The following is a 13,455-nucleotide window of genomic DNA, read 5'->3' on the forward strand; positions in this document are numbered from 1 at the left end:
CCATGATTAGCTTCATAAATGTGTGTTATTACTGTTGGTCACCTTTTCATGCCATGTATTTCTCTGTTGTGAGTTGTACAAGCTCACCAACATGCCTACTTATCGTTGTTCCTGCCACGTACTCTTTTTCTGAATCTGTCATATAACTTGCCATGTTTACATGGGTGCCATCATATCTTCTGTTCCTTTTTGGCTCATGTTCAGTAAGGGACTTTTGTTCTATGCGTTTAGTAGATTCAAGCCATGCCTTTTTTTGCCATGATAAGTTCCTATATCATGTTGTTTGATAGCTCTAAACATTGCAACCTGATATTATTTCTGCTAAGTCTGAAACTGTTATTATTTGCAATCTTGCCATGACCTTGTGAGCATGTTCTAGTGATTTCTGGAGATAGTTGAGTGTTCATGTTTTGTTATGCTTCATCTGTACATCATGTTCATGCCTTTTGTTTTCATGTTGAGGTGCTGTAGCATACTGTTTTGATGCTTGCATGATGCCTAGTTGTTGTTTTGGACAGATTGTTGTTATATCTTGTTTGGAGCGTATGTGTTGCACCGTTGCTCCGTTTTGAGTGTGCTCTATATGAAACTTGCTTAGAATTGCATGTAGTTTCATATTATCTTGTTGCATTCATGTTTTGAACGTGTTTGCTTGATGTTTGTATGCATTTTGCATCAAGGCCATGTTTAACTTGTTTTGCTCATATCTTCTAGGCTGTAGCTCCGAACTAAATAAACTTTATATGTAACTTGACTAGATTTTCGTGTAGATCTTCTTGGTGCATCTTAACTTGCTGTTTAAGAACTTCAACATTGTGTTCTAATCAGATCTGGACCAATCTCGAAATTTGCATATGAGGACTTACCGGATTAGTTATATGTTGTTTCCGGCCTCATTTAAACTTGCTTTGATGTGTTGCTCTTGTATGCATCATCTCTTGCCATGAGTAGCATCTTATAGCCTTTGTCATGCATCATACTTGGTTGTGCATCATGCCATGTCTATGTGTTGTGTGTTTACCTTGTTGTTTGTTTCTTTCCGGTTGTGCTCCTTCTCGTTAGTTCCTGTTTCGTTGTGATCGTGAGGATTTGTTCGTCTACGCTTGGTTCGTCTTCGTGGCTTCATCTTCTTCATGGACTCGTTCTTCTCCCTTGCGGGATTTCAGGCAAGATGACCGCTACCCTGGATCTCACTACTATCATTGCTATGCTAGTTGCTTCGTTCTATCGCTATGCTGCGCTACCTATCTCTTGCTTATCAAGCCTCCCAAATTGCCATGTCAGCCTCTAACCTTTTTCACCCTTCCTAGCAAACCGTTGCTTGGCTATGTTACCACTTTTGCTCAGCCCCTCTTAAAGCATTGTTAGTTGCAGGTGAAGTTGAAGATTGCTGCATGACGGACATGATTATGTTGGGATATCACAATATCTCTTATTTAATTAATGCATCTATATACTTGGTAAAGGGTGGAAGGTTTGGCCTTATGCCTGGTGTTTAGTTCCACTCTTGCCGCCCTAGTTTCTGTCATACCGGTGTTATGTTCCTTGATTTTGCGTTCCTTACACGGTTGGGTGATTTATGGAACCCCGTTGACAGTTTGCTTTGAATAAAACTCCTCCAGCAAGGCTCAACCTTGGTTTTAACATTTTCCACCTAAGCCTTTTTCCCTTGGGTTCTGCAGACTCAAGGGTCATCTTTATTTTACCCCTCCGGGCCAGTGCTTGTCATGAGTGTTGGTCCAACCTGTCAGCCGCCGGTGGTCACCAGGGGCAACTCTAGGCTGGCCTACCGGAAGTTTGGACAATCCGGTGTGCCCTGAGAACGAGATATGTGCAGCTCCTATCGGGATTTGTCGGCACTTTCGGGCGGCTTTGCTGGTCTTGTTTTACCATTGTCAAAATGTCTTGTAACCGGGACTCTGAGTCTGATCGGGTCTTTTTGGGAGAAGGAATATCCTTCGTTGACCGTGAGAGCTTGTGATGGGCTAAGTTGGGACACCCTTGCAGGGTTTAAACTTTTGAAAGCCGTGCCCACAGTTATGTGGCAGATGGGAATTTGTTAATATCGGGTTGTAGAGAACTTGACACCAGATCCGAATTAAAACGCATCAACCGAGTGTGTAGCCGTGATGGTCTCTTTTTGGTGGAGTCCAGGAAGTGAACACGGTTTTGGGTTATGTTTGACGTAAGTAGGAGTTCAGGATCAGTTCTTGATCACTTCTATCTTTTCGACCGTTCCGTTGCTTCTCTTCTTGCTCTTATTTGCGTATGTTAGCCACCATATATGCTTAGTCGCTGCTGCAACCTCACCTCTTTACCCCTTCCTTTACCCATTAAGCTTTGCTAGTCTTGATACCCATGGTAATGGGATTGCTGAGTCCTCGTGGCTCACAGATTACTACAACAACAGTTGCAGGTACAGGTTATGCGATGATCATGACGCGAGAGCGATATTTGCTTGTCTTGGAGTTCTTCTTCTACTTCTTCTTCGATCAGGGGATAGGTTCCAGGTCGGCAGCCTGGGTTAGCAGGGTGGATGTTGTTTGAGTTTCTGTTTGTGTTTCATCCATAGTCGGATGCTGATCTTATGTATGATGTGTTGTTGTATTCATGTGGCATTGTATGCCTTTGGTATGTATCCCCATCTATTATGTAATGTTGATGTAATGATATCCACCTTGCTAAAGCGTCTCAATATGCGGTTCTATCCTTGGTGGGACCTTCGAGTCTCTTTAGGATAGTATCGCATATTGGGCGTGACAATAGGGAGCCTTGATGCATACAATTGTCCCTATATAACCGTTTCTGATGTCTCGAATATCTGAAACACTTCATCCTTGCTACTCGTTTGTGCTCACATTGCCATCACAGTCGGAGTTTTGTGGTTTTACCTAAAACGAGGCAGATTCCAGGCATGGGAGTTTTCTAGGCACGTACCAAACTAGCTCTACGTTTACAATGCTTGGCACATCACAAACAGTTCATGATTATAAACCGTGTAGGATAGGTAGACATTCGCACACGTTTAGTTTTCCTGCACCATATGTGATAGTGTCTGACATCACACACGCTTTGCAAACAACAACTATGTGCATTGTTACGCACGTTTCCACTCCGTGAACCATGTCAGATTATGATGTATATCGCACACGCTGTGCTTTATTAATCATGTGCGCTGTAATGACCCGCACACCGTAATTTTGCCCTAATTTAATTGCTGCTATTTAAAATTGTACCTAATTTAAACTTGAAAGTAGGCTATAGCTTTATTTATATCCACCAGGTTCAAATAACCAATGCATTATTCAATTCACAGGTACATATGCTTAAGAATTACATAAGCACCACATAAAGAATGATGAACCATGGTTCTATACTTGTACTATTACACATGGTAAAGAAAGAGGCGACATGCATTCTGGTTGCTGAACAAGGTCAAGTGGAATGACCCTATTGTGCTCTCCTGGATGCAAAAGGCACACACGACTCTAGTCCAACCCCTTGTGATGGCCGACCACCAATCATGTAGTTTGAGAGGTAATCTTGAGTAAACCGCTTCAGGATCCACTGCAAAGGAAAAAAGATTCAGACATTGTCATCTAACACAACTCATTACGTGCAGTAAAAAGAAGGCTATGCAGTTCACTGTTGTCTTGCATAAAGTGTAAAAAAATAGTTCGATTGACATCTTTTGACCCATTTTAATGACAATCTTTATCAGTTTCCTCACTTGATGCTGGTTCATGAATATCTCATTACCCCATATGCAGAAAGGGTCGAAGTGTGGATCTTTGGCAATGACATGTGTACCTAAAAGCACGAAGTTAATATTAGAAGCTAAACAACAATTGCAAAATGATGTAGTACAACACTCCCTCCATCCCATTATATAAGATTTTATACATGTATCTCAAGACATCAATAGAACATTAAGGTAACACGAACATTAAGGTAACACTCTTCCTTGTTGCTATGTAGCCTGGGATTGCATATATAGCCATTCAGTAAAATGCATGTTGCTATGTAGCCTCAGATATATTAAATATGGCTCCAGTTAACCTACTAATAAATGGGTTACAGATATATTCAATGAAATGTTCGAGTCGATGATTAATCCCTTATCAGCCCCCAGGCTATGGTACCAACTACCGAGATCCTGAACAGTGAGTACATATAAGCAATGCGATGAAACTAACCTTGATGGAAAACAACACTATTCTCGATATTGTCCTGTATGAGTACACATAAAGGCATGTTAAGCACAACATGCTAAACATCAACCAAATATATCCATGGTAGACAACATAATCTACAAATGATAGCTTCAGTGTGCAGGCTTAAGCATGCTAGTTAAGCAAAACAAGAAGTGGAAAGGTGTGTTAACTGAATCAGGCATAACATTTATAAACAAGCAAATAATCATTCAAACTGGTATTGTGTAGGTCTAAAGTACACTACTTATTGTAAAAAAACGAAAAGGCATGTTAACTGCAATATCCTTAACAACAACCAAATATCGTAATTCATAGTGGTATTGTTGGAACTGTTATTGATGAAATTGAATTGCACGGCAAATAGTTGCACATATAGAGCATCACATTGTAAAGAACTGAAATAAACAAGGCATAAGGTCATCTCTAGCCGATCCTTTAAAAGTTAAAGGACTAAAACCCTTAGTGGATATATATATATACTCCAGCAATTTTTGGCCGTTTCTAGTCGTCCCCTAAACTTAATGTTGTAAACTTCAATTTGATCAAGTTCAAAGCAGGTTCAAGTGAAAGTAGCATGCATTCAAACATAAACATAGATAGTTTTGCATAACCGAACATAAAACATAAATTTAAACTAAGCTAAACTACTTCTAGTCAAAGTAGAGGCCGAGCCAATCCTTCCTCGTCAGGTACGGTGTGCCATGAGCGGGGCCGGGCCGGTGTCGTCATCGGGGTCGTTGGGGAAGGCACTCCTCCACTCGTCGACGTCGATATCCTCTTCCTCGCCGCCCACCTCGACGCCCTCCATGTCACCGTCTTCGCCGCCTTCGACCTCGTCATCGGAGGAGAGCGCGATAACCTCGCCGCCCTCCGCACCGCCGTCCTAGCCGCCTTCGACCTTGTCATCAGAGGAGAGCGTGATAACCTCGCCGCCCTTCGCGTCGCCGTCCTCGTTGCCTTTGACCTGTCATCGAAGGAGAGCGCGATAATGTCGCTGCCCTCCGCGTCGGCAAAGATAGCATGCTCCGCCTCCACAAGCTCCGGGTGCTGCCAACGGAGGTCTTGCATGTAGGCCTCGTCGGCGGCCTCAGCCTCGAGGCGCTCCCACGCCTCGCAGTCCTCTCGCGCCATAGCCGAGCTCACCACCCCTGGCTCCGGTGAAACGAGGTGGACCAGACATGTGCTGAAGGGGAATTGAGCCTAGCTGCCGCGTCGTGGTAGCGATCGTACTCCATGGTCGCGAGCTCGGCCGTGTGGAAGGTACCGAGCCACCAGCGGGTGTTGGTCTCCCGATCTGTAATCTAGGCAACCCACGTCCCCCACCGCTGCTGCCAGACCCCGAGGTAGTACCTCCTCGGCTGCCGGTGATGGAGTCGTGTACCTAGGGTAGGGTCATGGACCTGTCCAAGGTACCCTCCCCAAGGACATCTTCAGATGATGCCGTCTTCCAGTCGACCTAGAGGGACTCCACTCGACTGACTGGAAGACACTCGACGTACTCGAAGATACTCGACCACGAAGACTCACTCGACCACCAGGAGTTCAAGATCTACTTTGTATCCAAACGGTCTGTAATTAAGTAGTCTTTATGGTCATGATGACACTTTATGTAAGGCGTTACCAGTAACGCCAGGCCTTAATGTACTTTAAACCCTCCGCTACGTGGGCTGGCTGGGGTCTTGGCATCCTCTATATAAGCCACCCCCTCCACTGGCAGAAGGGTTCGCACCCCTGTAACTCTCACACATATAATCCAGTCGACCGCCTCCGGGCACCGAGACGTAGGGCTGTTACTTCTTCCGAGAAGGGCCTGAACCCGTAAAACTCTTGTGTGCACAACTACTCCATAGCTAGGATCTTGCCTCTCCTTAGTACCCCTCTACATTACTGTCAGACTTAGAACCACGACAGTTGGCGCCCACCATGGGGCAGGTGTCTTAGCGACTTATTGGAGAAGTTGCAATTTTTCTGATTCCCGTCATCATGGTTACAGGCGGAGTTTTGGTTGAGGGCCGCGAGATCCGTCTCGGTGCGCTCACGTTCGTCGCCGACGACTCTGCCTGGCTGCAGGAGGCTCCGCTCGACGTCGACGTGCTCCCAGTCCGCGGGGCTACGCACTTTCGAGCGTGTGTCCGCGGCGTCCTTCTGCGGCAACCGTCGACCCAGTATCGGCCGGTTTTTGTGTCATCCTCCCTCCCCGCTTCCCGCCGGCGCAAGCGCTCCGGTCGGTCGAGGCTTCAGCGGTGGGTGAGGCACACGGTGGCTCACCAGTCGACCACCACTCAAGTCGCGGCAATCGAGCCCGATGAATCTCTCTACGGCCTGTTCGACCTGTCGACTGGCTCCGCAGAGACTGCATCCGAGTGCGACAGCAGTGATCCAACGGCAGAGGTCCTGATGGTCAATGGACTGCACATTCCCCCTGGCTTTCCTGGTGCCGAGGGATGCAACGGCGGAGGCGATCCGTCACACGCCCATGAAGAATATCTCCCCGAGCCCCTCAATTCGCAGCAGAGGGAAGAGCTTCGCCGCCGGAACATGGATGCGCTTCACACTCCGATCATTGGAGAAACCCCTGAGGCTCGCGCCTTGGAGGACGCGCGCTTGGCCAACCTAGCCGAGCGCACTCGACTGGAGAACCTTCAGCGGGCACTCGACGAGCGCGCGCGGCAACGGATTCCAGACTCCAGTCGACGCCAGCTCTTTCCACCTCCGACTCAGGTATATCGAACTCCGATTCAGAATTTAGCAGCTGCAGCCCGTATAGCAGAATCAATTCAGCCTTCCCAGTCAGAGGCTGGCAGAGGCTTGATGCATATCAGAGATTTGCTCCGGGCAGCAGGAGATCAGAACTCAGCTGTGTCGCAGTCGCGGAACAGGATTCACAGTAGGTCAGTGGCTGCAAATACGGTCCAGTCGGCTCATAGCCCCAGATCGCCCCCGAGGCGTGAAGGGCGTGGTGACCGGCATGATCAGTACAGGAACCATGAGCAGTATGATCATCGATTTGATCGCAACGATCGACATCGAGTGCCTACTCCCCCCAAGGGGTGGGTCCTATATGCCTCGACAACAAGATGATAGACGCCAGCACAGTGGTGGGCGAAGGATTCCGGTCGACCCCAGGGAACCGGGCTTTGATGCGAGATCCATCATCGTTCAAGGTCTGGTCGACCGAAACAGAGCCCACAGAGAGGGTAACAACAAAGATGTACCCACCAGCAGCCGAGTGCATGTCTCCGGGCCAGAGTGTTTCAGCAGAGCCATCAGAGCCACGGTGATTCCTCCCAACTTCAGGTTGGTGACTGGAGTCAGCAAGTTCAACGGTGAGTCTAAGCCCGATACTTGGCTTGAGGACTACCGAGTGGTTGTTCGGATCGGCGGCAGAAATGACGAGGTGACCATGAAGCATCTGCCTCTTATGTTGGAAGGGTCAGCCAGAGCATGGCTGCATCAGTTGACACCCAACAGCATTTACACGTGGGAGGACCTCTCCTGAGTGTTTTTCAGAATGTTCGAAGGAACATGCAAGCGACCAGCAGTACTGACAGACCTGCAATCTTGTGTGCAGAAGTCGAATGAGACTTTGAGGGATTGCATCCAGAGATGGATCACACTGCATCACACAGTAGAGAATGTATCTGATCACCAGGCAGTCTGTGCCTTCAAGTAGGGCGTAAAGTACAGAGAGCTAAGCCTGAAATTTGGCTGAACCGGAGACATGTCTCTGAGTCGAATGATGGAAATAGCCACCAAATATGCCAATGGTGAGGAAGAGGATCGGCTCCAGAGTGGCAAGCACAAGTCAGTCGCCCAGGAAACCGGAGGAGGGAACTCCAGTCGGAAGCAGAAGCGGAAAGCCGAGCCAGCTGCTCCTGGAGAAGCCTTGGCCGTGACTCAAGGGAAGTTCAAAGGAAAGCCCAAGGGGCCTTGGAACCCCAAAAAAGTACAGGATAAAGAAGGAAACGATGTGATGGATTTACCGTGTCACATCCACACGAAGAAAGATGAGGAGGGTAACTTCATTTACCCGAAGCATACCACTCGGCAGTGTCGACTCCTGATACAGCAGTTTCAAGGGAAGCAGCTGGCCAGAGGAATATCCGCAGGTCAATTCCACCCTGATGATTTTTGCTGACGTTGAGAGCAAAAACCGACTGAAAGTTATAAACCAAGAGGTGAATATGGCTGCTCCGGCAACACCCAATTATCTGAAGTGGTCTCAAACCGCCATTACATTCGACCAGTCTGATCACCCAACGCACATAGCCACCCCTGGGAGGCAAGCTCTGGTGGTCGACCCAGTCGTTGAGTGCACTCGACTGACTGAAGTATTGATGGATGGTGGCAGTAGTTTGAACATACTGTATGCTGAGACGCTGCAAGGGATGGGCATTCCGATGTCCAGACTCAGCACGAGCAACATGAGTTTCTATGTAGTCATTCCTGGCAAGAAGGCCGCGTCACTTGGCCAGATTGCTCTTGATGTGGTTTCTGGTGATTCCAAGAACTTCCGCAAAGAGAAGCTGACATTTGAGGTTGTAGATTTCCAGAGTGCCTATCATGCTATTTTGGGCAGGCCGGCTTATGCACGTTTTATGGCTCGACCATGTTACGTGTATCTCAAATTGAAGATGCCAGGCCCCAAAGGCGTGATCACTGTTACTGGTAATCGCAAGAAGGCAGAAGAGTGCTTCCAGAAAGGCTCAAAGATCGCCGATGCTCAGATGGTGGCAGAAGAGTGGCAGGAACACCAGAGGAATGCAGACCCGAGTGATTTGTTGCGAGCTAAGAAGCCTGCTACAGAATCAGCGTTCCAGTCGTCTGGTGAGACAAAACCAGTTCATATCCACCCGACCGACCCCAACGCTGCTCCGACTCATATCTCCACAACACTCAACCCCAAATAGGAAGAAGCGCTCATCCAGTTCCTCCGTGAGAACTGGGACATCTTCGCATGGAAACCTTCTGACATGCCGGTTGTACCCAGGGGACTGGCTGAGCATCGTCTGCGAGTCGATTCAAAGGCAAAACCTGTGAAGGAACATCTACAACGGTCTGCCGTCCAGAAAAGGAAGGCTATTGGCGAAGAGGTGGCTCGGCTCCTAGCAGCATAGTTTATCCGAGAGATTTACCAGTCCGAGTGGCTCGCCAATGTCGTCATGGTCCCCAAAAAGGATAATTCGCTTTGCATGTGCATTGATTTTAAGCACATCAATCGGGCCTGCCCAAAAGATCATTTTCCTCTTCCCCGCATCGACCAAATAGTCAACTCGACTGCGGGATGTGAGCGACTGTCTTTCTTAGACGCTTATTCCGGGTACCATCAGATCCGTCTGTTTGGGCCCGATGAAATCAAAACAGCTTTCATCACCCCATTCGGGTGCTTCTGTTATGTCACCATGCCATTCGGCCTCAAGAATGCCAGAGCCACGTTCATGAGGATGATTCAGAAGTGTTTGCTCACTCAAATCAGTCGGAATGTGGAAGCGTACATGGATGACATTGTGGTCAAGTCACGGAAAGGTTCCGACCTGCTGACTGACCTCGCTGAAACATTTGCCAACCTCAGGAGGTATGATATCAAGCTTAACCCATCCAAGTGCACATTCGGAGTTCCTGGTGGAAAGTTACTCGGTTTTCTCGTTTCCGAACAAGGAATCGATGCAAACTCGGAGAAAGTGGGCACTATACTCTGAATGAAACGACCTGTGCGTGTGCACGATGTTCAGAAGCTTACTGGTTGCTTGGCCGCTTTAAGTCGATTCATCTCTCGTCTCGGTGAGAAGGCATTGCCTCTTTACCGACTGATGAAGAAGTCAGACAAGTTCGAGTGGACTCCTGAAGCTGACGCAGCGTTTGCAGAGTTAAAAACCCTCCTTTCCACCTAGCCGTTGCTTGCTGCCCCGATCAGCAAAGAGCCTTTGCTGCTTTACATTGCAGCCACAGGACAAGTCGTCAGTACTGTACTTACGATCGAGCGGGAAGAAGAAGGGAAAGCCTTCAAAGTTTAGTGTCCAGTATATTACATTTCCGAAGTCCTGACCCCATCAAAGCAACGATACCCTCATTATCAGAAGCTTGTATATGGGATTTATATGACCACGAAGAAAGTTGCTCATTACTTCTCTGACCATATCATCACAGTCGTCAGCGACGCCCCCTTATCAGAGATTCTGCACAACAGGGATGCAACTGGCCGAGTGGCAAAATGGGCGATTGAACTTCTTCCCCTGGATATCAGATTTGAGGCAAAGAAAGCTATCAAGTCCCAAGCAATAGCAGATTTCCTCGCCGAGTGGACTGAACAACAGTTACCAACTCAAGTTCACTCGAAGCACTGGACTATGTTCTTCGATGGCTCTAAAATGCTGAATGGTTCCGGTGCCGGGGTAGTGTTGGTTTCCCCCCGAGGAGATAAGCTCAGATATGTACTCCAAATTCACTTTGATTCCTCCAACAATGAAGCAGAGTACGAAGCACTCTTGTATGGGTTGCGTATGGCCATTTCACTCGGCGCCCGTCGCCTCATGGTCTACGGGGACTCGGATTTAGTGGTCAACCAAGTGATGAAGGAGTGGGACGTCAGAAGCCCAGCCATGACTGGTTACTGCAATGCAGTCAGAAAGCTGGAGAAGAAATTTGCGGGATTAGAGCTCCATCACGTCCCCGATTGAAAAATCAAGCAGCCGATGACTTGGCGAAGATAGGTTCCAAAAGAGAAGCCATCCTGAGTGGCGTGTTTTTGGAGCATGTTCACACGCCATCGGTTCAAGAAGATCCATTCACTGAAGAAGCCCCGCAGCCAAAAAGCGCCACAGATCCGACTGAAGTCGAGATCCCAGCTGTGGTCGACTTAATCATGGAAGTTCTGGTTATCACTCCCGACTGGACAGTGCCCTATAACGCGTATATTCTAAGGAAAGAGCTCCCAGAGAATGAAGAGGAGGCTCGAGAGGTCGTCCGTCGATCCAAAGCCTTTACTGTCATGAAAGGACAGTTGTACAGAGAAAGTACGACTGGAGTCAGCCAGAAATGCATAACACCGGAAGATGGTCGAATGATTCTCAATGACATCCACTCGGGGACCTGTGGCCATCATGCGTCCTCTCGGACCATCGTGGCTAAAGCATACCGAGCGGGTTTTTACTGGCCCAGAGCAAATGAAATGGCGAAAGAAATAGTCGACAAGTGTGAAGGATGTTAGTTTTACTCCAACATGTCACATAAACCCTCCTCAGCCTTGAAGACCATCCCGATCGTCTGGCCTTTCGCTGTTTGGGGTTTAGATATGGTTGGACCGCTGAGAACTGGTAGGAGCGGCTTCACCCATGTACTGGTGGCAGTCGACAAATTCACCAAGTGGATGGAAGCCAAGCCCATTAAAAATCTTGATGCTGGCACTGCCATCAGCTTCATCAGAGAATTAATATTCCTTTCGCTATTTGGGGTTTAGATATGGTTGGACCGCTGAGAACTGGCAGGAGCGGCTTCACCCATGTACTGGTGGCAGTCGACAAGTTCACCAAGTGGATGGAAGCCAAGCCCATTAAAAATCTTGATGCTGGCACTGCCATCAACTTCATCAGAGAATTAATATTCAGATATGGAGTTCCGCATAGCATCATCACTGATAATGGGTCAAACTTCGACTCCGATCAATTCAAAGCTTTCTGCGCTTCCCAAGGCATGTGAGTCGACTACGCTTCAGTCGCCCACCCCCAGTCGAATGGACAAGCAGAAAGAGCAAACGGCCTAATTCTCAAAGGACTGAAACCCCGGTTGATGTGCGACCTCAAGCACGCAGCAGGCGCGTGGGTCGACGAACTTCCATCGGTTCTTTGGGGATTGAGGACTACTCCAAATTAGTCGACTGGGAGGACTCCGTTCTTTCTGGTCTACGGAGCTGAGGCAGTTCTACCGAGTGACCTGCTTCACAATGCACCGCGAGTCGAGCTCTACTCTGAAGCTGAAGCAGAACAAGCCCGGCAGGACGCAGTTGACCTTCTAGAGGAAGAAAAAGAGATGGCCATGATCCGATCGACCATCTATCAGCAAGACTTGTGTCGATTCTACGCCAGAAATGTGAAGAGCCGAGCCTTCCAAGAAGGAGACTTGGTCCTCTGAGTGGACCAACAGAAGCCACACAAACTCGCCCCTACTTGGGAAGGCCCCTTCATTGTTACCAAGGTTCTCCATAATGGAGCATACCGTCTTTACAACGTCGACTGCCACATTGACGAGCCACGAGCTTGGAATGCGGATCTGCTCCGCCCCTTTTATACTTAAGTATTCACTCGGATGAGTTGTAATAAAAGTACTTCTGTAGTTTATTTATCAAAGAAAAGAGTTTCATAATTTTCCCAGTGATTGTTATTACTTTTGTTCACATAAATCAGTCCCCCAGTGGGTGGCTTAGCTGCGAATCCATTTCTCCTAAGTTTGTAAAAAAAATCCTACCGAGTGGTAAGCCAGCCTTCCACTCGGAGGCTTAGCTGCAGTCCAAGTACTCGCCTAAGTTAAAACAAAATCCTACCGAGTGGAGAGCAAACCTCCCACTCGGGGGCTTAGCTGCAGCCCAGTGCTCGCCTAAGTTTTTGAAAACCCTACCGAGTGGTAAGTCAACCTTCCACTCGGGGGCTTAGCTGCAACCTAGTGTTCGCCTAAGTATAAAAGACAACATGCGCTCCGCAAGGAGGACGAGGCGCAGGTCGACTCCTGCCTTCTCCTTCCGAGCTACGCCAAAAATACAACGTGCGCTCCGCAAGGAGGACGAGGCACAGGTCGACTCCTGCCTTCTCCTTCCGAGCTACGCCACAAATACAACGTGCGCTCCGCAAGGAGGACGAGGCACAGGTCGACTCCTGCCTTCTCCTTCCGAGCTATGCCACAAATACAACGTGCGTTCCGCAAGGAGGACGAAGCGCAGGTCGACTGCTACCTTCTCCTCCAAAGCTATGCCACGAAAATCCTACCGAGTGGAGAGCAAACCTCCCACTCGGGGGCTTAGCTGCAGCCCAGTGCTCGCCTAAGTTTCTAAAATCCTACCGAGTGGAGAGCAAACCTCCCACTCGGGGGCTTAGCTGCAGCCCAGTGCCCGCCTAAGTTTCTAAAATCCTATCGAGTGGAGAGCAAACCTCCCACTCGGGGGCTTAGCTGCAGCCCAGTGCTCGCCTAAGTTTATAAAATCCTACCGAGTGGAGAGCAAACCTCCCACTCGGGGCTTAGCTGCAGCCCAGTG

Source organism: Triticum dicoccoides, chromosome 7B (assembly GCF_002162155.2).
Source record: "Triticum dicoccoides isolate Atlit2015 ecotype Zavitan chromosome 7B, WEW_v2.0, whole genome shotgun sequence".
In the NCBI taxonomy this organism is placed as follows: domain Eukaryota; kingdom Viridiplantae; phylum Streptophyta; class Magnoliopsida; order Poales; family Poaceae; genus Triticum; species Triticum dicoccoides.